Below are 23849 nucleotides of genomic sequence, written 5' to 3'. Positions count from 1 at the left end.
CCTTGTCATGCAAAGGTGAAGCTATGATACACCAAGAGCACACTCATCACTCAACAACACAACATCTCGACATGGACAACACCATTAGCATGAAAATACCAGCAGTGTCATGTCAAGTCATGTCATGAGTTGTCTCGGCCACATCACTACTATGGGGCATACTGCTGTAATCAATGTAATGTAATGCGGAAGTCAAAGAGACCCACATATGAAGTTGAAGAGTCATGTCAATTGAAGGGTCATGTATGTCAAACAGTCATGAGGGAAGTTGAAGAGACACAAGGGTTAAGTTCAACCTTGGCTATATATACCCCTCATTTGTAAATGCAAAAGACTTTTCACCTTGGCTCCTCCCACAGACTTGAGAGTCTGTAGTATTTTCTTTGAGGAGCGAGTAGTGGCTCCAACGCCCCACTACTGGGGTTAGTGATGTATGGTGTAAGGATGTGTCTTGGAACTTTCGCTTAATTCAGAAGCCTGCTAACATGCCAACATGTTTTCACACATGTATTGTATTCGTTTGTAAGACTATTCTTTGAAACTTGTAATACATGTTGCTTTAACTTGTACTAAGATAGTTGAACTATTTCAGTTGTTTTAGTGCATATGTTGTTGGAAATGTGTTGTATCAGTTGTTATCGTTGTCTCACCCATGTGGACTACTCCGCTGGACACTAGACAAATTCATTCTTGTAAACTTGTTATAACGACCGTCGCATTCGTGTGGACTACTCCGCTGGGTGTTGTACATGTTATATGTTCACTTTGTGTTTGTGACTGCCACATCTGTGTGGACTACTCCGCTGGAAACTACGCAGATATTGTTGTGTTGTGTGTCTCTAACTGAGTTGGGACTATTCCCTTTCGACTTGAGACTCACTCTCACCCTCTCTTGCTGTAATGAAAAAACTTAGACACAAGTTACACTATGCACTCACCAGGCACACGAACCTCATTGTTTGAAGACTAAGTATGTGAAAATTTGTTACAGTAATTGATTTATTTCTCCTACTTATTTACAATAAGTTATTCACCAATGCTTCAGTAAATATCAAAATAAGTTCAGCTGCAGACTTCACAAATTAAGAACTAAAAATTAAAAGACAAGAGAAACATCAGCATATGAACAATCACATTAACACACTTGTTTTTGGAGAATTGTCCCAGAAAAACCTAATGTGGGAAAATCGGTGCAGCAAATATGAGGTTTTCTATTATTGACAGTAAATATCTGAATACAATCTATATACCCCACCGAAAATGGAAATCCACTCAGAGAAGATCACTGATAATTCTCTCACACTAATTCTGGAGATTTCATCTTGTCCCTAGCTCGTGGATGACCCACTATGCAGTCTCTGCATGAGCCTACATAGCCATTGTGTGGCTTCTGCGTGGAGACTCCCTCTGGCTCCCTCTGACTACGTCAATCTGGGTTCCTGCTACTTCTACTGCTGAGAAATTGAGCTTTCTCCTACCAATCACTCACAATGATTGGTGGCATTGATCTATGATTATCCCCCAGCACTTCTGCATCAACCTCCTCCATTTTTTGAGCTATCCCTCTGCGTCAATCTCCTCTAGTTGATGTGCTATCCCTCCTTGGCCCAGCGCTGGCTCTATTATCCTTCCTTGTCTTCTCTAACGTATATTCACTGGAACTGGAAATCACTTCCTTCTAATACTGCCTCTTATCCTCACTGCTTAATCACTGGTTCAAATTCCTTAGCAAACCCTGCCCTAGGAAAATCGAATTGACTATTCAACTCTCTGTGTGTCTCTAACTGAACCTCAAGCCTCCTTCTTATACTTTTCCTATTAAGACTTCAACGACCGAGATTAAGTCTTTAATCAATGGTTAAGATTAAAAATTGACTTGATCCGCCTTCTAGATCATTCTCACCCATATTTTGATTAATATCCATTAATACTTTAATTTTCCTAAGTTTAGACTTACGAACCCCATTAAAAAATATTAATTATTTTAATGAAATACAATTCGGGTGGAATTTCACCAAACAGTTTCTGGGTTCTTTAGAACTCATGTGCCTTAGCCTGTCCACCAATTTTCAAGGCTAGATCACATCTGATGCTACCAAAAACTAACACTCACTCTTAGTGAGGAAAGTGCTCTAACAACAATGTCGAGCTGCATGTTGCTCTGTCTCTGAAGCACCTCCTTTCCGCATTGTTTCTGCCACCAACACTGTGTTTCTACTGCTACTCTACTGTTGCCCAGGACACTGCCCCTACCACTATAGCATCTGTGCTACAACCCCTCTCAAATGATGCATCACACTATTGAAATGGATTTTCCAACGTACCCATTTGTTCCCGAAATTGAACAAACTTTGTTCTTCCTAGAGCCTTGGTGAGTACATATGCTACCTGATTTCCTATGGGAGTATACTCCAACTGTACCACTCCACGTTGAACACAGTCTCTGATGAAAGGACATCGAATATCGATGTGTTTGGAACGATCATGAAACACTAGATTTTCAGAGAGATTGATACAACTTTGATTATCACAGAAGATCTTTGTCGCTTCCATCCTTTTCCTGAATAGATTTACAAGTAGTTTCTTGATCCATATAGCTTCACATGTTCCTTTTCTAGCTTCCATATACTCAACTTTAGCAGAGCTCAGTGCAACAAAATTTTGCTTCTTACTGCACCAGGAGGTCATCCCAGATCCAATACCCAAGCAATACCCAGTGGTACTTTTCCTGTCTATTGAACTTCCTGCCCAATCTGCATCAGTGAATCCACTCAATTCGATATCATCATCCTTGGTGTATCTTAATCCGAAATTGATTGTTCCCCACACATACCTGAGAATGTTCTTTTCTACTGCCCAGTGCGCCCTTTTTGGTTTCACCATGAACTGACTAAGGGTGTTGACATCATAACATATGTTTGGCCTGATGTTGACCAGATACATAAGTGACTAAATGAGTTGTCTGTATAAGGTGGGGTTCACTTCCTTGTCTTCAGAAGCATCTATTTTCTTCCAATTTGTAATCATAGGTGTAGCCATAGGTTGAAAATCCTGCATTCTGAATCTTTTCAAAATTTCTGATGCATATCTACCTTGGCCAAGGAAGATCTCACCATCCTGCTACCAAACTTCCAATCCCAGAAAATAGTGCACTAGCCCCAGATCCTTCATATCAAACTTTATTTCCAGGTTCTTCTTGCAATCCTCTATGTGCCTGGATGATCCTGTCAAAAATAGATCATCCACATACAATACCAGAATTAATGGCTCAGCTTCTACCAACAAATAATAAAGGTTGGGATCAACATCGTTCTTGATGAATCCCAACGGCTATAAGTAGCTGTCAATTCGACCATACCAAGCTCTGGGTGCGTGTTTCAGCCTATACACATGAGTTCTCTTTTCATGTGTTTCGAAACCTTCTGGTTGTTCGATATATACCTCTTTTTCTATCACCCCATTCAAGAACGTTGTCTTGACATCCATTTGGTGAATCTCCCATCCCATCTGTGCTGTAAGGGATATAATGGATCTGATAGAGGTATACCGAGCTAGTGGTGCAAAGGTTTCCTCATAGTCTATTCCTTCCTTTTGGGCATATCCTTTTGTGACGAACCTAGCCTTATACTTGTCTACGCTGCCATCAACAACATACTTGATCTTGTAGATCCATCTCGAACCCACAAACTTATCTATTCTCTGGTCTTGGTACAATTTCCTAGACATCATTTGTCATGATGGAATTGTACTCTTCTACCATGGCATCCACCCATACCTGGTGCTGTATGGATTCTCAAAAACTAGACGGTTCTTCGACTTGAGCTACCAATGCTTGGTACCTATCAGGTTGTCTACGCTACCTTTTCTCGGCTCTAGGAGCTCCAATGAATTCCTCTGCGTCCCTTAGAGTCTTTCATACTTCTCAGTTAGTTCTTCCATTGGTGGTGGGAGGTTCCATCTGTTCCTCTTCTTGTTATTGTACCTGTTGTGACACTCTTGGCTCCTCTTCTCTTGATGAGATGCTAGTACTGGTTACCGTGCTTGAACCAGATACATGTCTTCCTGCCAGATATGAACCCTGTTGCTGGACTAGCTCAGCCTGTTCTTCAAATGACATTTCTCAAGATTTCCTGAAAGCTCTATTTTCCATGAAATTTTCATCTTGCCTTACTACAATCTTCCTACTACTCGGAATGTAGATTCGATACGCCTTTGAAGTATCACTATAACCCACGAGATACCCAACTTTGACAATCTGCTCTAACTTGGTCCGCTTCTCTTCTGGAATATGGCAATAAGACACACTTCCGAATATCCTGAGGTGACTTAATTCTGGCTTCTTTTCCATGAAAATACCCTCTAGAGTCTTCTTTCCTAAAGCCCTATGAGGAGTCTTGTTCTGAATGTATACAGTTGTGCTACATGCTTCTGCCCATAAAAACTTGGGTAGATTTTGATCATATAACATGGCCTTCGCTACTTCAAAATAGTACTATTCTTCCTTTCTGCGACTCCATTCTGCTCTGGATTATAAGGTGTTGTCCATTCTCTTCGGATCCCTTCTCTTGCACAGAAATCTGTGAAGTCTTTATCTGTGTACTCTCCGTCATTTTCTGAGTGCAATCTCTTGATCTTCCTTCCTGTTAGGTTTTCCACTAGAGCCTTGAACTCCTTAAACTAATCAAAGACCTCATCCTTGCTTCTCAAAAAATAAATCCAATTTTTCCTGGAATGGGCATCTATGAAGGTGAAAAAATACTCAACACCACTGATGGCTTTTGTAGACATTGGACACAAATGTCTGAGTGTATTAAGCTTAATACACTCTTATCTCTATTGTTTCTTCTGGAATAAACTACTTTGGCGTACTTGCCTAGCATGCAGCCTCTGCATGTATCATCATGCTTTGTAGTAAGCACTAGAACCCCCATAACCGTTTCCTTGAGCATCCTTAACGCCGCATGATGTAAGTGTCCCATCCTTCTATTCCACAACTCATTTAATTCATTTTCTCCACTGACGTTACTGCATATCAATGCCATAGGAGACTCGAGTTGCAACTTGTATAATCTGTTGCTTCGAGTTCCAATCTAGGCCCTCTTTTTCCACTTAGAATGCTTGACATATACTCTATTGCCAATGAACTATACATCATATCCCTTATCTTGTAATTGAGATACAAAAATCAAATTCATTCCCATACTTGGCACATGCAGTACGTTCGTGGCCCAAAGACTATCTCCTGTTATTGTTTGGAATGTAACGGTTCCCTTTCCTACTGGGGTGAATTTCGTCATGTTACCCATTATGATTTGGAAGTTCATATGTTCCTCCTGATAGCTCGAGAAATATTCTCATTCTCCATTCATATGAGCTGAAGCCTTGCTATCAATGTACCAATCCTAAGTTGATGCAGAACTCAATAAGCAAGAAAATTCCTCCTCCAACCTGGAATCTAATTCAGAAATATTTTGATCCCTGTTGTTTTCCATGCTCTTTTTCTTTGCTTCCATATTTCCTGGACCTCCCTCTAATACCATGTGAAAATTTGATGTTGTAATTAATTTATTTCTCCTACTTATTTACAATAAGTTATTCACCAATGCTTCAGTAAATATCAAAATAAATTCAGCTACAGACTTCACAAATTAAGAACTGAAAATTAAAAGGAAAGTGAAACATCAACATATGAACAATCACATTGACACACTTGTTTTTGGACAATTGTCCCTAGAAAAACCCAATGTGAGAAAATCGGTGCAACAGACATCAGGGTTTCTATTATTGGCAGTAAATATTTGAATACAATTTGGATGCCCCACAGAAAATGGCAATCCACTCAGAGAATATGGCTGATAATTCTCTCACACTAATTCTGGATCTTTTTTCCTATCCCTAGCTCCTAGATGACCCACTGCACAGTCTCTGCGTGAGCCTACGCAACCACTACATGATTTCTGCGTGGAGACTCCCTTTGACTGTGTCAACCTAGGATGCTGCTGCTTCTGCTACTGAGAAATCAAGATTTTTCCTGCCAATCACTCACAGTGATTCCCAACACTGATCTCTGCTTATCCCCCAGCACTTTTGCGTCAACCTCCTCCAGTTTCTGCGTTGTCCCTCTGCATAAATCTCCTCCAGCTACTGTGTTGTCCCTCCTTGGACCAACGCTGGCTCTATTATCCTTCCCTGTCTTCTCTAACGCATATTCACTGGAACTAGAAATCACTTCCTTCCAGTATTTCCTATGATCCTAAGTGCTTGATCACTGGTTCGAATTCCTTAGCAAACCTTGCCCTTGGAAAATCGAATTCACTGATCAATTCTCTGTGTGTCTCTAACTGAACCCCAAGCCTCCTTCTTATACTTTTCCTGTTGAGACTTCAATGACCGATATTAAGTCTCTAATCAACGGCTAAGATTAAAAGTATACTTGATCCTCCTTCTAGATCATTCTCACCCATATTTTGATTAATATCCATTAATACTTTAATTTTCCTATTTTAGACTTAGGAACCCCATTAAAAATATTAATTATTTTAATAAAATACAATCTAGGTGGAATTTCACCAAACGGTTTCTGGATTCTTTAGAACTCATGTGCCTTAGCCTCTCCACCAATTTTCAAGGCTAGAGCACAACCGATGCTACCAAAAAATAACAAAGTATACCACTCTCATGTGCTGACAAGCAAGAGCTACGACATATCTTTAAGATAATGGCAACTGGGCCATCGTATCGTATGGGACTCCTACACCAAATGGTGTGGGGTCTAGTTGGGACTTCATACCGAGGAGATCCCCTGAATGTTGGCAGGTCCAACATCATCAACATTTCTGGCGCTAGAAGGAGGGCCGCCAATTGTTTATGGCTGAATGTCTTCTCATTCCCACTCATCAATCATCTGGTCAAGGCAGTAACTCGCACTCCCTCTCACCTACGCACAGCTCTGAAGTTGGTTACTCCTCACCTCCTAGACGTGAACACAAAATTTCATATCATCACCTTTGCTCTGTCCGTCCCAATACCCGTTAGTTTGACAAAGCAGTTAGACTTATCCCAGGAATACAAGATCTTCCATATGCATCAAAGAAGCCAAAGACCACTACCACAGGAGTTGTTGTCTCATTAGTGGAAGAACAAGTTCTTGCCACTCTCGAAGGTCTGACAGAATCTGTTGAGATTGAAGAGGAACCACCATTCTTCCGATAGGGAGAAGAGAACACTCTCGTGATCGTGGGCTCAGGCTCTGGTACAAGAGGCGGAGGGGAAGGCAACAAAGGAGGTGGAGGTGGAGACGAATGAGCTGACTCAGAGGCGGAATCATCAGATTATGAAGAAGAGGATGAGGATGAAGAAGAGGAAGACATAGTTGATCAAAACTTGGAATGGATGATTTAAGGACCATTGGCTCTCCCGTGTGCTTTGCACAAGATTCCAAAGCGCTCAGAGAGGATGTTGACAAAGTTTGACCCTAACCGAACAGTGAAGGCAAAAGACCACTTGGACAACTTCTACCTACAACTGCAGACACTCGAGGTACGGTATGACGATGTTGCATGTATATTGTTTCCGTGTACCTTGGATGACCGAGTAGCCGTATGGTATCAAAACCTTCTTGTCAACTCCATCCAAAACTGGGGTATGTTCAAGGGAATGTTTTTGGAAAATTTTGTTGATGACAAGACCCCTACCATGTTTCTCGAAGAGTTGGGTAGTCTCAATATGGAGTCAAAAGAGAAATTGAAAGACTTTAACTAGAGGTTTTTACGCATCTTGTACAAGTTTGCAGTAGACACAAAACCTCATGACTCCATCATTGTCAACTATTACACGTATGCACTGCCAACCAGTATTGCATAGTTCGTCAAGTGAGCTACGAAACCAACGTTACATGAAAATTGTGAAGAGGCGATCGCTATGGAAAAGGACCTGCGCACGATTGGAGTCATCAAGGATGATGAACCATTGAAAAACTCCAAAGGTGCGAGTAGGAGGCCCCAAGCTGCTACGAGTAAAGGGAAAGACAATGAAGCAAGTGACATTGAAACCCTTACTCATCATGTCAATACCTTGAAAACATAAGTGTCTGAACTAAAGCAATGAGCAGTCAAGACATCTGCCAACAGCCGGCCTCCCAGACAACCAAAGAAGAGCATGTCATCAGGCAACAACGGCTACCTGGCTAAAGCTGTGCAGAGCTCCAACTGAGTGTTCCAGATGGAAATGCATGTGAACCCCAATTTTTTCTCATTCCATAATGACCGCCACCCAGAAGAGACTTGTTTTCAGACTCAATGTTCAACGGTATGAGAAACATGGGAAACAATGCGCAGTGTCAGCCAGAAGACGAAGATGATGAAGAAGATGTTGTATCTGATGAAGCACTAAGTGCAGGGCAGGTGATCAACATGTATCAATGCACACATGCAACATAGAAAATGAACACCGAGAAGCAACCCCCAAAGAGAAACATGGGAAACAATGCGCAGTGTCAGCCAGAAGATGAAGATGATGAAGATGTTGCATTTGATGAAGCACCAAGTGCAGGGCAGGTGATCAACATGTATCAATGCGCACACGCAACATAGAAAACGAACACCAAGAATCAACCCCCTAAGAAATATGGTAGATACAATCTCAAAAGTCAAGGGGATCCCCTTACTCTCGAGGAGGTGCAAGAAAAGCTTGAACTCATGAAGAAGGTTGATCCACTAGTCGTCCCAAAGAAGAAAGCACAAAGCAAGCCTAGGAAGACAGTAGCAAACAAGAGTACGTCCATGAGTAGTAAACGTCAAAACACTGCGCCGGACAATACAAACACAAGTCTAACCCCGGACACCTTGGTGAGTTTACCCGCTCTTAACTACAATATTGTTGAAGATATGAAGAAAACTCGTGCAAACATCTCTTTGTTCAAGTTAGCTAAGATCAAGGGCCAGCGGGATATTCTGTTGCATGCATTGGGGAAAATATCCACAGACACCACAACCTCTACCAGCAAGGGAGAAAGCACATCTCTCGTTTCACTCACAACTATGCTCAACACACTCTGGATGGAAGAATCAAACTCTATTTTCCCTCTATTCTTGCTCCCATTTGAAATCTTTAACTGCAATGTTCAAAATTGTTTGGTTGACCTTGGCGCATCAACTAACGTCATGCCACTCTCCATTGCTAAGAGGATCAATGCGCAAGGGAGTAAGACATCTATACAGATCATCCAACTATATCGAACATGTGTACCGGCCATTGGTGAACTACAAGATGTGATCATCCGGTTATCTCATGACGACCGAGTTCACCAATGCATCAACATTTTCATTTTGGACATACGAAAGCATATGGCTTACTGCTTAGCAAAGACTCATCCAACAAGTTAAATGGATACTTTGCCACAGACTGGTCACACTTATGGATTCCATACTAGGGCAAAAGCAATCATATCTGGGTGTTATCCGAGAGATACATGAAACATAATGTCACTCCCATCAATGGTGAGAATGAACCGTTGGCTTTTGCAGAACTCATGTTCGGAAACTACCTCCTGGAAACACAGCTGGGGTGTTATCTCGCACAACTAGCTCCAACCCCACCAAACACACAGTTGGGTCTCCTTCCTTGCCCAATTGATGGAAATGAAACATGTATAGTACATTGTAACACTAGTAGTAGTAGCAAAAGTAGTACTAACGCATCAAGCAGTCTGTGTACAGACGAGTTGTGGACCATGTATTTTGATGGATCAAAGACACAGGATGGCTCTGGAGCCGGGTGTGTCTTGATAGACCCAAAGCACATGAAACACTTGATCTCAAGCTGCTTGGAGTTCGAGTGCACAAACAACATTGCTGAATATGAAGCACTGATATTGGGCTTGCACAAAGTCATCAACCTCAATGTTGTTGCGCTCAAAGTGGTAGGTGATTTAGAAATTTTGGTATGACAGATACTGCACTTCATGGCCAACGTTGGTGTCTTAAGGGATGCAATGATTGACGAAGATGAGCATGAGTAGTCTCTACAAGCCACAGTTGATGACAAGAAATGAAACCTCATCCCCAAGGGTATGGTATCTCTAGAAAATCTCTATGAATTGCAGAACCACTTTCAAGGGCCAAGGAACAACAAAATCCACAGTTCCACCATGATGCATGAATAGATCAACTTGGGAACAAAACAAGATCCAAAGTTCATCAATCTCGGTATGTGTTCCACACCACAGAAGCAACAAGCCTTTGTCCACTTGTTCAAATAGTACCGGGATGTGTTTGCGTGGACATACGATGATTTGAAAACATATGACATGTGAATAATCCAACATGTGATTTCGATCAAAGAAGGGGTCAAGCCATTTCAGCAGAAGCTGAGAAAAGTACATCCGTCACTTGAACCCCTCATACAGAAAGAACTAACTAAGTTGTTGGATGCTCGGATCATTTACAAAGTTTGTCATTCTACATGGGTTTCTAACTTAGTTCCTGTACGTAAGAAGTCCAGGGATATCTGCTTATATGTTGATATCTGAAACTTGAACTGTGCCTCGAACAAAGACAATTGCCTCATGCTGTCGATGGAACATATTTTACAGACAATATCTGGAGCAGAAATGTTTTCTCTTCTCGATGGTTTTTCGGGATACAACCAGGTTCTGGTAGCAGAACCTGATAGATTGAAAACTACCTTCTGTACCAAGTGGGGTACGTTCGCCTATAGAAGAATGCCATTTGGGCTTGTGAACGCAAGCACAACCTTTCAACATGCCATGAACATTGCCTTCCATGGACTTATTATATAGAGCATAGTGGTTTACCTTGACGATGTGACAGTCATTTCCAGAAAATGGTTAGACCACATATGCCATCTGAAGAAGATATTCCAGCGATGCCGAAAATACGGGATATCCTTGAATCCCAAGAAAAGCGTATTTACAGTGTTTGAGGGGAACCTCCTCGGGCACATCATTGCCAGAAGTGGGATCAAGGTTGATCCGGACCAAGTTCAGACGATCACACAGATTCCTCACCCAGCCAATAAGAAAGCCATGCAGTCCTTCTTGGGAAAGATCAACTTCCTCCAGAAGTTCATCTCGGATTATGCGTAGACAGTGAAACCTATGCAAGACATGATCAAGAAGGATTCAGTATATAGCTGGGGTAAGAAGGAAAAGAATGCATTCACCTGTATCAAGCAGGATATAGCAGATGCACCTACACTTTGCAACCCAGACTACAACAAGGATTTCTTGCTATACACCTTTGCCTCCGACACTTCGCTCGCTGCAGTACTCACTCAGAAGGATGTGCTGAATGACGAACGTCCCATCTTGTTCATGAGTGCAAGCATGCAAGGACCTAAACTTAACTACCCCACCATTGTTAAACAAGCATACGTAGTATACAAGGTGGTGAAACACTTCAGACCCTACTTGCTGAAGAAATATTGCATAGTCTTTGTGCCACACCCATCAGTGTGATCATTTCTTGTTCAACAAGAGCTAAGTGAAAGACGTGTGAACTGGATGACAGACTTGCAAGAGTATGATCTTGACATCAAGCCATCTCACATTGTCAAGGGTCATGGTCTCTGCAGACTCGTAGCCGAAGCAGTCCATGCACAGGAGGAAGAAGAAGAGCTTGCTGGTTGGGAGCAAGAAATCGAAATGTACGATGTAGAACGAGCACCACCCACTTAATACGGAAACTATTGGTACGAAGATGTGTGCCAGTACCTTGAGCATGGCACCATGCCCTCTCACTTCTCCATGCGACAGAAGAGGGCACTTTACCTCAAAGCTTTACCTTATCAGTTGGTGCACAAAGTGCTTTACAGAAAGCACAACAATAGAATTTTGCTCAGGTGCCTAGAGACACATGATTTAGAGAAGGTCTTGCATGATCTGCATGATGGACCAGCTAGGGGTCACTTCGCGGGAAATACCACTGCGCACAAAGTCATGCAAGCCAGTTTATACTGGCCCACATTATTCAAGGATGCACATGCTTATGCCCGCAAGTGCCTGGTCTACCAGCGATGCGCCGCTAGAACATGAAAGTTAGCAGCCCCATTGCACCCTATTGTAGTGACTAAACCATTTCAACAGTGGGGATTAGACATCATTGGGGAAATCTTCCCACATTTGTCGAAACAACACCACTACATCTGTACAACTACAAATTACTTCACACGATGGACAAAAGCAGTTCCGCTTAAGCAAGTGAACAACCAGGAAGTCATCAACTTCCTTCAATAGAGCATCATATCATGATTTGGCATTTCGGTATCACTTGTTTTTGACAATTCAACTTACTTTTCGTCTTTAAAGCTTTATGATTTTGCATTGCAATGTGGTATTGTGCTTAAACACTTAGCTAAGTACTACCCGCAGGGAAGTGGTCTCATTGAATCCATAAATAAAAACCTCATCTGCATTATCAAGAAGACCATTTAGTTTGAACAACAAAAATGACACTCTACTTTGACGAATTCCTTATGGGTTGACCGTGTAACACCCAAACCCTCTTTGAACACTTCACCAGACTTCCTGGTTTTGGGAAAGAAGCCATCCCCCTGCAAAAATATAGTTGCCTTCTCTCCAATTGTCCTAAGAATCTCAAGGGAAGCCATGTCTCTTAGTTCAGCATAAGATAGATACATTGCACAAGCTGCAGGAAGAATAGATGAAACCAAAAGAAAAATTCACACTCCACCAGAACTGTATCAAGAGATGGTTCAACAAGAAGTCTGTAGGGAATGCTAACTTCGATTTGGGTGACTTAGTCTTGAAATGAGACAAACCCCATGAAGACACAGGCAAATATATGAAGTTCCTGACCCTGTGGATTGGTCCACACACTGTTCAGGAAAATCTTGGCCCACACACATATCATCTGCAATCACTTGCCAAGAGGATTGAAAACTTTCCTGTCAACAACCAAGAATTAAAGTAGTACTTCAGTAACCCGAGGCCACGCCCCGTGCCATGTACATATTTTGTTTACTTCATATTATCTTTTCGCTTTTCTTTGCTATTTTTCCTTCACTTTGTTTTGTTTTCTTAATATCATGCTATTTTTGGTTTTTCCAATAAGTGTTGCCCTCTACTGAGTTTTGGCTTTTGAATGAGTAAGTGGCTGAGATCCAAAGAGTCTTGTGACACTATAGCACTTGGCCAGTCCTGTGTTCGTCTTCTTTGTGCTTGGTTATAACCTTCAATCGACGAAGTCTTGACGGAAAATACGAGCTGTCTGTAAGGGAAGCTCTGGTCCAACCAGGAACCTTTGTCCACATTGGAGAACCCCATGCTTGTATTTAGTCTTCTGCTCTGTGTGTTGAAGCTCATCCAACTAGTAGAAATGGAGAAGGGGAAAATATAAACGAGCAAACCTAAATCAGAGGTCTTACATGCTTCTCTGAAGGAACAACCTCTTTTGCTCTCAATAAGTCATCCCTCTTCTACCCCAAAATAAATAAGTGCCTATGCACAGTCCTCTTTTCAAAAATACAAAGGAGAAAGAAGAGAAAGGCTTCCTATACAGAGAGGTGAAACATGCAACTCCACCAGGGTACTGACTAGGCTCACTAGCAATGGAGCAATGCATGTGTTCCTAGGTGACTCCGCCGAGGTACTATCCAGGCCTGCTGACATCGAAGAAACACCAAAAATGAAAACTTAAACTCTGAAAATTTTAAACTCGTAAGCCAAACTACCCTTCCCGATTTTGAAACATTGTGATCAAGGTGAAACTTATAGTTATGTTTGACTAAGTTGGCAAAAGGTGAACCATGTTTGTCCATGGGGCAAGTGGGGAAACTGAAGTAACCCGCACAACGATTCAATACTCCTTGATAGACTAATACCCTGTGATGTCAATGAACCAAAACAGAGAATTTGGTATTCAACCAGTGTGTCACCAAGTGTTGTAGTGGCTGCAAGACCCTCCAAAATTTTGGCATGCATCCAATTTCAGAACCTTCCTTGATTTTTCCTTGATGATTGCAAACACTCGAGCTCATCCCATGAGCCTATGTTGAGTCTTTACACCCTCTTTGCTTTACCGATCACTGACTCCGTTTTAGCATGTTGGTTGCAATGTCATTGCTTGCAGTCTTGTTCTGGATATATTGAAGGTATGTCCTTGTGTGTACCAGTGGTGTTCGCTACGTAAACATATGTCGCGCTCTCACACGAAGTGGTATGCAATGTCACACAAGTGTCGTCACGGTTGTTCAATGATCTATCTTAATGTCACACTTTTTTCTCTCACCCTTTAGTCAGTCACACTGAACATATGTTGTCTTGTTGGTTTGAGGTGTCTTGTCGTCAAGTCATGTTGAGTGTGTGTTCGCAAGGTCATGTATACGTGAGTTCACTCACTCACACACTTAACCATTTTGCTGAAAATATGTCGATCGGACCACCCACCATCAGCCAGACCTCCATTGAGCCGCACTGCGCAGTCTCAGCACTCAGTGACCAAACACTATTGCCCAAAACTACATAGAGCTTGAGGCTACCCTCCAAGCAGTCTGCACTGCGTAATCCTGGAATCAACCTGGCTGATTGTTTCCCAGAACAATGCAAAAGTTACCCAAGAATCCCTCTTAGTCTGCGCCTTCCGCAAGCCTATCCATTAAGACTCCCGTTGGTCAGTGAGAGAATTTGACTTAAGCAGTGACCCAGGGTTGCACTCATCCCCAAAATTGCGCAGAAGTTGTCAGCCTGCTTGCCTGCACTGCCTGAAGAAATTGCGCAGACATGAGGGACAGGCACCCACTGCCTGTCACTGCACTGTCCCAAGAAATTGTGCAATTTTTTCAGGCAACCCCCTTGTCGGCCTGCTTGCCACTCCTCATGAGAATTTCGCAGTTTTCATGGACAGTCCACCTGCTGCCCGACACCCTGCTCAACGCGGAAAATGTGTAGTCATGTCTTGCTTGACTGCTGATCTAGGTGGATATTGGTGGCCACCTACCAATTCCACTTAGACCCCCACCATTGTTTCCTTCAGTTTTTCAGTTTCCTTAATTGTAGCACAATTTACTATTTTTAGCAGTTTTTCGAGTCCTAAACTTCCAGAGCTGTTTTGAGGCCCTAAACGACGTTTTTTTGGCAAAGTTATACCATTGATGTTTTCATCTAAAATCATCTTTTTCATCATAGTCCTCGGAGAGATCTTTCCAACGGGGTATCATGCACGTCAAATAGAGATAATATGACCAAGTCGCGACCCCAGGAAGTTGGCTGTCCAACTAACCCCAACGGGGCCCATAAACTCTTGGTGTTACATCTCCTTGGGTTAGGGTTTTGGTTCTTTAGGGTTTTCTATTATTGTTCAATAATAAAAAGGCCCTTGAGCCTCATTGTAATGCAGTTCAGAGGCATGTAGCCGCCACATCTCTTCTCAGAGATAAGCTACCATTGCCCGAGCTAGTCTTATTCCCATTCTGTTTGTAAGCATACTTCAATATTTGATATTAATGAAAGGACGTGTTATTTCTACTACATCTTTGTATTTATGGTTATATCTGTAATTTGTTGTGTTCTTGTTTAAATCTGGATCAGTGGTATCGGAGCGGTCTGCTCTTTCTCTGTTTTTATTTGCATGTCCCAAATGAGGTCGGGATATAAGGAGTTAGGGCTTGAACTGGTCGAACCTTTGCAAGACCAGCCTCGCAAGTCCCGACGGCCTCCCATGGCGGATGAAAAGAAAGACGAGGGGCAGGAGATCCTATCAAAATCTTGCTCGAAGAAGCCCTCGAGCGACAAAGGAACGCAATGATGGACAAATTTGCCTAGATTCTTCAACGGCTACCCAAGGGTGACACATCTACTTCCGACAACTACTCTGGAAGTGCCACACTCTTTAAGGTACAAGTTAACTTTGACATTCCCATATTTGATGGTCAGATAGATGCAGACGCTGTAGATAAATGGTTAAATCTGCTAGAAGGATATTTTTCCGTTCATGATTTTTCCAGCCGGGAAAAGATCACTTTTGCACTTCTCAAAGCATCCCCCCACGTCAAGGACTGGTGGAAACTTATTGTGAGTAGAAGGATGAAATTACAAACTCACTATTTTAGCTGCACCCACTTGGAACTTGTTCTGGGATGCCATAAAAGAGCAGTACTACCCTGTCGGGAGCTATGAGGATAAATACATAAAGTGGACAACGTTGTGACAAGGAAGGGACCAAGATGTGCTCAAGTTTACCAATGTTTTTCATACCCTTCACACGAAGTTGGGTATCAAGGATTTTGAGAAGCATTTGGTTCTCAAGTATCGCGGCTACCTACACAGGTACATCTAGGATGAGATGGAATTCCTGGACATCTCCTCGCTCGGCACGACATACCGATATGCCGTCAAGATCGAGCAAAAGTTTAAACAGAAGAAGCGATACTTTGGATCTGCGAATCCAAAGCAAGGGAAAGGTGCCCTCAAACCAAAGAACAAAGGACAAATCCAAGGCAGGGTGGCCCAGGACAACCCGCTAAAGCTGCAAGTAAAGAACAATGCCAAGAAGCCAAACAAGGACACAGGAAAGTGGTGTGAGTTCCATAAGAGCTCCACTCACAACACAAGTGAGTGTCGGGACAAGCAGTCATTGGTGGCTGAGCTAAAGGCTTCAGAATCAGATGCATGTTCCAACTCTGAGTCAGAACCCAACAAGGGGAATGACAAAGGGAAGCAGATTATCGATGTGGAGCCCAACGCCACCATTGCCACCACGAAGATACACAAGGAGGAACCCGAAGATCCAGAGGAGGAGGAGCACCTCTTCCACTCCCAGATGTGGGTAAAGGGTTCCCCGCTACAGTTCACTGTCAACAGGGAGAGCTAAAAGAAAATCATTTCAACAGAGGTCGTGAAGCGACTGGGCTTACCGACCACAAAGCATCCACATTCGTACACCATCGGGTGGCTTCACCAAGGACGAGATCTTCGCATGACCCAACAATGCTGCCTTACATACAACATCAAGCCCTTCACGGATGAGGTATTATGTAATGTTGCTCCCCTTGATGTTTGTGATGTATTATTAGGCCAACCATACTTATGGAAGTGACATGTTGTGTATGAGTCAAGGATTCGTTTTGTTATTTTTACTTTTGGAAAGAATTTGTATAGGATACCGGAGGTAGCACCGCCTACTGCCATCTCTTTGGTTACTGCAAAGCAATGCAATAAGCTCATTTCCAAAACTAGGAAATTTGTTTTCCTGACTCCCTCAGGGAAAGAAGAAGACAATGGCCACGACCTCCAGATAGGGCCCCTCCGCACGACAACAACAGATGGACAAGGTCGTGGAGCAATACGAGGACATATTCACCTCCCCCGCAAGGGTGCCTTTGCACTGTCAGGTCAAGCACTCCATAGATTTGACCCCAGGTGCACCGCTGCCCAATGGACCAATCTATCGGTGCTTCGTTTTGGAGAATGATGAAATCAAGAGGCAGATTCAGGAGCTGCTGTAGAAAGGTCACATTCGTCTAAGTTCATCGCCTTGTGGGAGCCTGATCGTGTTGGTACAGAAGAAGGATGGGACTTGGAGACTCTGTATTGACTATCGGGTGCTGAACAAGATCATTGTCCGAAATAGTTACATGATCCCACAGATTGATGACCTTCTGGACCAACTGAAGGGAGAAAAATATTTCAGCAAGATCGACTTGAAATCAGGATATCACCAGGTACCAATTGAACCCTTCGATGTGTGGAAGACTACCTTCAAAGCCAAGGAGGGCCTTTTCAATGGTTGGTTATGCCTTTCGGGTTGACGAATGCTCCTGAAACCTTCATGAGGTTGATGGATGACATCTTGCAGCCATTCACCAACTCATTTGTAGTGGTATACTTGGATGAAATCCTGATCTTTAGCCAAAGTTGGGAAGAGCACCTCCACCACATCCGACAAGTTCTCGAAACACTACGACAACACAAGATATGTGCCAATTTGGAGAAATGCACTTTTGGCATGACCCAGGTTCAGTATCTGGGATTCATTATTGATGGATGGGGGGTGCATGTGGATGCAACCAAGATCCAAGTCATTCGGGATTGACCAGCTCCAACCACTCTGACAGAGCTGCGCAGCTTTCTGGGTCTTGCTAATTTCTACCATAGGTTCATGTTGGGATTCTCTCATTCACTTGGCCCTTGAATTAAGTCACCAAGGGAAGAGCGAAAGAAAAATTATTTTGGTTTGAATCTCAATAGAAGGCATTCATAAATTTGAAACATCACCTCTGCTATGCATCAGTGTTCACATTACCAGGCTTGCAACAACCATTTGAGATCGAGATAGATGCCTCTGACTATGCTATTAGGGAAGTCCTTACTCAACAGGGGAATCTAATGGCATATCACACTGAGACACTTTCAGACACAGTCGGGAAGTATCCCACTTATGACAAAGAGATGTATTCCATTGTACAGGTCTACCGACAATGGAAGCATTAAATTTTGGGAAGGAAACGATCATCCACACAGACCACTGGCCTTTGTAGTTCATACAGACGCAAGGGAAGTTGCAGAATGATCGCCATCATAAGTGGTCCACATACCTGCAACAGTTCCATTTGAATATCAAGTATGAGAAGGGAAACACTAATAATGTTGCATATTACCTCAGCCGACCACCGATCATGGCGTTAACCACCGTGCTCAACTCTTGTGGACAAGAGACTTCTGATTGGCCACTTCCCTACAAAAGCGACCCAGAATTTGGCCACACATACCAGACGCTCTTGGAGGGTCAGCGATTTCCAAATTTTCACCTCTAGGATTCCCTATTATGCAACCTGGGACACCTTTGTGTTCCTTTAAGTGAGCATGCCAAGATGATTTGGGAAGCACACTACAATCAGGACGTTGGGCATTTCGGGGTCTAGAGAACAGTGGTAGTACTGCAAAAGTATTTCTATTGGTCGAATTTTCGACAGGATGTCGGGAAGTACATCAGATCCTACATTGCCTGCACCATTGCCAAACCGACCATTAAGAAGCAAGGCCTATATACTTCGCTACCTACCCCTAGTCAAACTTGGGAATCCATCTCCATGGATTACATGTCGGGCCTTCCTTCTACTAAGCATGGCAATGACTGTGTTTTTGTGGTCATCGAAAAATTCTCAAAGATGGCCACTATGGCTGCCTGCAAGAAGAATATCACAACGGAAGCCACTGATAAAGTCTTCTTTGAACGAGAGTGGGTACACTTTGGGATCCCACAGTCTATCATCTCAGATCAGGATAGCAGGTTCCTCAGTACATTTTGGTCCAATCTTTGGTCGATGCTGGACTCCAATCTCCCTAAGTCCACAACTTTCCATCCCCAAACTGATGGCCAGACAGAGGTCATCAATAGGATGATCACACACATTCTGCGCATGTACAACTCAAAGCATCCATGCACATGGGATGAGAGCCTCCCCTATGTCCAACACAACTATAACCAGGCTCTCCACAACTCGGCTGGCCACAACCCTTTTCAAGTGGGCTTGGGATTGATCCAAAATGGATTTTGGAATTGACTTCTAAGTCTAAGTGTTCCTCACAGAGGAAAATGGAAGTCCAAGGATGTTCCTGGAAATAGCCCCGTTGCAGAGATATTTTCCTTCTGAATCTACTGCATCTTGAATGGGCTAAAATGGACTTCAGAGGCAGAAGTTATGGCATAAAGAAGTTGCCCTTTGTTCTTTGGAAAAAAATGCAAAATCTTAAAAAATGGCAAAAAAAACCCTTATAAAGGGAAATCGCATCAGAGATGGGTCGAGAGGAGGACTTAATGCGGAGGAGGAAGGAACCTCCGACTGCGACCTCTGACTTATCGCATCGGAGGTAAGCCTTCGCTCGATGACGGGACCCCGGGCCAATGCGACATGTGACTGTGATGATCGACAGATTAGCATCAGCGATGCCACGAGGTAAGGGAAGGACCCCTGGGGTTGTGCGACATGCGATTGCGATATATCGCATTGCATCATCACATCGCAGCGATATAAAGGGGTGATAACATGCGACTTGCGATCGCCGGACCTGATAGATTTTATAAGTGCAGTTTATAAATTTTGAGTTCCGATAAAAGGGTATTTGTCGCGTTTTCTGTGTATTAGCAGATTTCGATAGAAAAGCTGAAATACAAAGGAAAATGTCTCGAAGCGATAAAGTTGGACTCGAAAGGAATTTTACAAGCATCCCTATATTATTTGAGTTCCGTAAGTGGGATTTTGGGCGGGCCTTAGGTGGTAAGTAGTATTGGGCTAGCTCCGCCCGATCCCATACAATGGCTAACGCGTGGCTGGTGGAGGAGAGAGAGAAACTACCTTTTCGAGCAAGTAACCTCCGTACTCCTAAGCCACCCAAAAATGACTATCAACCATTGGATCAAAGATCACACAGATCAATGGTGGGGCTTGCGATAGCGACCGAAGGCAGACCCGATATGATTATAGGGCGGATGCGATAATATTTGAAGTCTGATAGAAAGCATTTTGACGGGTTTTTCAATGTTTTCCTGTGTATTTGGGGTTTTGCCCAATCCACCTATGCGATGTGATATGCTACCTAATGGCAGACCCAATAGGGTTTTTAGGGACGATTTGATGGAATCTCACGTCTGGAATTCATGCCCGACAGTGTATTTTCCAGTAACTCTATGTGTATTGGATTTTTCTCCATTTTCGGCTTTTTGCCTGGAAAACGGCCCGATCCCTTTGTAACAGCTCCTGCTCATCATGCCATGTGGCAAGCGGGCATTTTTGGCCGACAATGATGCGTTTGAAGCCACAGAGCCATAGAGCTAGATGGCCAGTCGAATTGACAAGGAGCAGAGAATGCACAAAGCCGTAGAGGGATGATTATACGCAGAGAAAACGGCTGGGGAAGTCGGGGAGCCAAAAAAAATGCCTCAAAGAGAGCCAGAGAGCTAATTGATGAGGGGGGAGAGCAAGGCTAACGAGAGCTAATGCGCAGAGTAGATGAGGGAGTTGCTTGGAGGTCAAGCGGATTACCGAGGCACGTAAAGGCTGAGAGAGAGAGCTCAGAGAAGCCAGAGTCGAAGAGCCAGAGCCAGAGCCGAGAGCCAAGAGACAGAGCCGAGAGCCAGAGCCGAGAGCCAAGAGACAGAGGCGAGAGCCAGAGCCAAAGCCAGAGCCAGAGCCAAAGCCGAGAGCTAGAGGGCCGAGAGCTTCAAGAGCCAAGGATAAGATGGTGTTCTAAGCCCACTGAGTTCTGTGTAAACTAGTGGAGTTGAGTGTGGAGCTTATAAAAGAACTATTGCCATAATCCCAGAGAGCCTAGTTGAGTTGACTAGAGCTCAAGGAGACGTAGCCTAAGAGTTTTGGGTGAACTCCATATTAAACTTGTTGTCTTATGTATGATGTTCATTTGTTGCATTGTTCCACTATTATATGTTTTATATCAGTTTAAGCAAATCAATTTACAACACATAGATAGTTTTAAAACAAACATAAGCATACACCTTATTGTCAAGCACATTATTAATTCCACATTGGTTAATCATAGTTGTCTTGGGAATATTTAAGCTTTTGAAGTGGGAGAGGTTCTTGTAAGCCCACAAGAAGCCTTTAGTGCCCCATTTTTAGATCAGGGATTCTAGCCACTATTTCCCATTGATGTGGCCATGCCATTTGCAACTACTTAGGCATATTCGACTCATGTCCAGTCGGAAACCGATAAGGCAAACAGCTTCATTGAGCACATCCAACATATCCGCGAGTAGGTCCATGAAATTCTGGAGAAATCAAATGCCAAGTACAAGTAGCGACGTGATCAACAATGGGTGCCACACAAGTTTTAGGTGGGCGACAAAGTCTGGTTGCATTTGCAAAATGAATGCCTTACTGGAGCCTATCAGAAACTCAAACCACTCTGGTATGGTCCTTAAACCATTACCAAGGATGTGGGAGACAATGCATTTGAGCTCAACATTCCCCCATTCCTTGGCCTGCATCTAATGTTCAATGCGGACTACCTTCAACCATACTTCCCACCATTGTTAGACACATCAGACATTGCAGAACAACTCACACCTACAGAGTTAAATCTAGATTGCATGGAACAAGCCCCAACTTATCGGATCATGGACACACAAATCAAGCACACTCGCCAGCAGAAGATCCAACTGTATTGAGTTATCAAAGCAGGCCAACTCCTTCACCAGGGCAAGTGGCTTACTAGGGATCAAGTTCAACAGAAGTTTCCCCATCTCATGGAGGAACTCAACGCAATGGGGACCATTGCTTCCTAAGGGGGGAGGAATGATCCATGTGGATATTGGTGGCCACCCACCAATTCCGCTTGGACCCCCACCATTGTTTCTTTCAGTTTTTCAATTTCCTTAATTGTGGCATAGTTTACTATTTTTAGCAGTTTTTCTGGGTCCTATACTTCCAGAGCCGTTTTGAGAGCCTAAATGACTTTTTTTTTGGCAAAGTGATAACAATATTATTTTGTTTAAAATTTCCTTTTCCGTCGTAGTCCTCGGAGAGATCTTTCCAACGGGGTATCATGCGCGTCAAACGAAGATAATATGACCAAGTCATGACCCCGGGAAGTTGGCTGTCTAACTAACCCCAACGGGGCCCATAAACTCTTGGTGTTACATCTCCTCGGGTTAAGGTTTTGGTTGTTTAGGGTTTTCTCTTATTGTTCAATAATAAAAATGCCCCTGAGCCTCATTGTAACGTAGTTCAGAGGCATGTAGTCACCACATCTCTTCTCAGAGATAAGCTACCATCGCTCGAGCTAGTCTTATTTCCATTTTGTTTGTAAGCATACTTCAGTATACTTCAGTATTTGATATTAATGAAAATAAGTGTTATTTCTACTTCATCTTTGTATTTATGGTTATATCTGTAATTTGTTGTGTTCCTATTTAAATCCAGATCAACTACCTCCGAAATCTACACAGTTCTGACTAGCAGGCTCCCGCAACCCGATCCCGACCTCCTCTGAAAATCTGCGGAGTTTTCACTGCCAGTGCCTCCTGCTGCCTGCACTGCCTTCCCCAGAAAAACTACGCAATTCTGCCTCCCAGATGAGCCAGATCCCGTAGATGTCACCTGCTGTCCCGGACCGCTCGACCCAACCTCTTAGTGACCTCTGTGTAGTTTTTCCCGATATTGCTATGGAGTCTTGCGTCCCAGCCTAAAATGTGCTCTGCGCAGTTTCAGAGCCTTGTCCTCTCTCCCAGTCACCTGCACCTAAAAACAAAAGATGATGCATCATGGTAGAATAGGGGAGTTATTGATTTGATTTCGTCTCGTCATGAGTAATTACAGATACAAGTACATGGATGAGACATGGCGTGACGACGGACGAGATAAAAAAGGAGCACATGCTAGGAGACTTGTTCGTGAATGGATGAACACATGAAGCATACCAAGTACCAGCAAAGGGGACATGCACATGCAACATCAAGCAAACACCAAGACCATCGAAGACTCCGCACACCTTGTCATGCTGAGGTGAAGCTATGATACACCAAGAGCACACTCATCACTCAGCAACACAACAACTCAACATGGACACCACCATCAACATGAACATGCCAGCAGTGTCATGTCAAGTCATGTAGTCATGTCATGAGTCGTCTCAACCAAATCACTACTATGGGCCATACTAATGTAATCAATGTAATGTAACGTGGAAGTCCAAGAGACCCACATATGAAGTTGAAAAGTCATGTCAGTTGAAGAGTCATGTAAGTCAAAAAGTCATGAGGGAAGTCAAAGAGTCACAAGGGTCAAATACACCCTTGGCTATATATACCCCTCATTTGTACATGCAAAAGACTTTTCACCTTGGCTCCTGCCACATA

The sequence above is a fragment of the Pinus tabuliformis genome, chromosome J, assembly GCF_031772625.1.
Source record: "Pinus tabuliformis cultivar Carrire ecotype Pingquan chromosome J, CPIR1, whole genome shotgun sequence".
Lineage (NCBI taxonomy): Eukaryota > Viridiplantae > Streptophyta > Pinopsida > Pinales > Pinaceae > Pinus > Pinus tabuliformis.
Note: the sequence above shows the minus strand (reverse complement) of the source record.